Source organism: Dendroctonus ponderosae, unplaced genomic scaffold (assembly GCF_020466585.1).
Source record: "Dendroctonus ponderosae isolate FM_Combo_2020 unplaced genomic scaffold, Dpon_F_20191213v2 Dpon_F_20191213_1, whole genome shotgun sequence".
NCBI classification, from domain to species: Eukaryota; Metazoa; Arthropoda; class Insecta; order Coleoptera; family Curculionidae; genus Dendroctonus; species Dendroctonus ponderosae.
The window spans coordinates 37,109,740-37,112,876 of record NW_026017110.1 but is presented as its reverse complement, the minus strand read 5'-3'; positions in this window follow the sequence as shown (position 1 = coordinate 37,112,876).

Genomic DNA, 3,137 nt, shown 5'->3' with positions numbered 1-3,137 from the left:
TTTTTTTTTAAGTAATAAAAATTTTTGAAAAACACGTTGTTTTTTTGTTTTTGCAAGTCCAAATATCTACTTTACTAAAAAAGCAGCAATTAAATCGATGTGTATTATCCCTGGGTCTGAAGAGGATAAAAACCTATGCAGGTTTGGACTGTGGTAGTGATCATAGCACACTGGTTGCAGAGCTGTGCTTGAAGCTGCGCAAAGATCGACAACAAACACCTACACCCAACCTTTGGAACATAGGCAACAACCCCACATTCAAACACAACATAGAAGGAGCTTTGACAACTATCACACAAGAAAGAGCAGAGCGCATGGATGCTAATGACCTCTAGATAGAGATCTAACACGCCTTTAATCGTGCGGCCGCGCTGGCTGATACATATAGGAGCAACCATCCCAAAAAACCATAAATATCTCCACCACCATGGAATCTTATAACCGAATGGAGATAGCATAAAACAAAAAATATTGTGGACAGATCTCAAACAATCCCGATGTCACTTCGACTCATCCCCTATATAGAAACCAATAACACTGTTAACTTAACAAAGTTAAATAACCAACAAAGGAAGCTCCGAGCCAGAAGTCAAGAGAAGGATTGGAATGGCAAAGAAAGCTTTGGGCAGACTAGTTAAAATTTGGAAAGACCACAATATTCGGAAAATGAACAAGATGAGACTTCTCAAAGCGCTAATATTATCCATTGCAACATATGGTTCAGAAACTTGGACATTACACGCAGCATGCCGCAAGAGAATAGAACCGATTCTTATTGTTACCGTAGGATGCTGAGAATTCCTTGGACAGTTCATAAAACAAATATCTCTATACGGAGAGAACTGAATATTCGGTATCATGAAAGGCTCCTCCCAGGAATCCAGAGGCGCATACTTAAATATTTCGGTCCACGTGATACAAAAGAAAGGAATGGAGAACCCTGTGATCCAAGGAAAAGTAGACGACAAACGAACGGGAGGTAGATCTGTAAGATTCATGGACCAAATAAAGGACTTTACAAGTATGTCCGTAGAGGATAGAGAAGCATGGCGAAGACTTGCACCACGAATAGTAACGACGCTCGAAACCGAGCCACGTCTGAATAGAGAAAAAAGCCAGGAACTTACGAATTGCCCCGTAGTTTCATGATTTTATAACGTTTTCATAAAAATAGTTATAAAACGTTTTAAGCGCACTTGTTTCTAAATGTTTTCAATTACAATTCTCCCAGGTTTGAAAAGTTGATGAATAATAATAAAATTTGTATTAAAATTTTTATTAAATAAATGAACGAAAAGAAAGACACAAAAATAAAAATTATACTTAGAACTTAGTAGTCTCGAGGCAAAAGAATCCAGTCTTCTTTGAACTGTCTCAGCCTAAAAGTGAACCAAAAATATTACAGCGCTAAATAAAGTGTAAAGTCTAAGATGATGTATGGACTAGATATTCAACATATTCAACATAGGTATAAACAACTGTTAGTATGATATAATTTGATTAGGTTCTTCTGCACCAAACCCCCAAGATGCCTATTAGAAATTTTTCCAATGTTTGTTCGGCTCATTTTATTGCCCTCAAATAATTTTCATACGCCTTTTAGTACCTATATAACTGAACTGAACAAATCGAAATGAGAGCAGTACAACATCGTCGACGTGGTCTAAGTTAGAGCTAGTTAAGTTAGGTTTAGTTAAATATACTTAAGTAGGGAAGCCTGTCCTAAAATGGAATACCCAAACTACTTCAACCAAAAAGTCCGACAAAAAAATAAATAAATACAATAGTTTCAGCATCTATTGTATTGGAATGGCTAGTATTAGACAGCAGTTTTTATTTTTATAAAGAAACACATAACTAAAAAAAATACCCTGTTTTACATAATAGTAACCTTTCAGTCAACAACAAATATATTCGATAAAGTGACATACTCTATATTACAAGGTATGTCATTTTATCGAATGTCTCTTAGCATAACATGATATAATATTTGATATTCTAACTTTGACAAATATCACATAAGAACTGCTTAGCTCGTTTACTTATACCGGCGCATTCAGTGTGACCCCATTTTTTGGCACCTAATCCAACCTTCTCCAGATTTTGAAATGCTATATAACTCGTTGCAATATACGCATGAAGCTACATTTTTGTCATCTTGTATATCTGGTAAAAAATCCCCTTTGTCATCACTGTCATTTTTTTTGCAATTCTTTTTTTTCTGATTTTCTTCTTTCCGTCGCAATTTTATTTTCGTATCTAACCTTAATTTCTTTCATTTCTGGAGTGCTTGTTAGTTCACCTGAATCCTGTGCTTCTATTTTTTTTCGCTACTGTCAATACTTTTTGTTTTGGAGGTGGAGAAAGGTCTGAAAGTTGAAGTCTGAAAGGAATTGCTGTTCTCTCAATAGTTGTAATTATTGGACTTCTTTCAATAGATGGACCTGCAGTTTTATCAATATGTGGCGTTACTTGAGGATGATCAGTGACCAAATTGGGCGTAAATACATAGTCTGGAAACACGGGGTTGAACGGAAATATCACGGTTTTAGCAAAGCCAGAACACCCTATAGCAGTTGTCGCTGCCTTACCATAGGCTTCAGAAAAAATATTTTCTATCTGAAATGGGCCTACTACCCGGCCAGGATTTGCTTTTACCATCTGTCAATTTCTTGATTATAATAAGTACCTAATGGGCCTAATAATGTAACATCTAATGGTTGAATTTGATGCGCACAATGGGGAGGCAAACACATTAAACTTATGCCCTTCTCCTTCGCATATTTCAGGGCTGGGTAATATTTGTGGCTGCTGTGACCATCTAAAATTAGCAAAACTGGATTTTCCAATGAGGCACGAGAGTACTTTTTAAAGTGCTTAAACCAAAGTAAGAAAAGTTCGCCCGTCATCCACCCAGACTCTTGCCACAGAAGTAATGTTCTTACAGGAGCATCATCCACAAGTTCGGTCTTATGCTTCTTTCTAGCAAACATTAATGCGGGAGGGACGAAAGATCCTGATGCATTCATGCAACATACCACACAGGGCCTGCTCACTCTCGTGCAATGACAGTTCTGCGTTAATATAGTTTACTCAGACCACGGCGCGCTGTTATCGCGCCTCTCAGCTGATCTCAG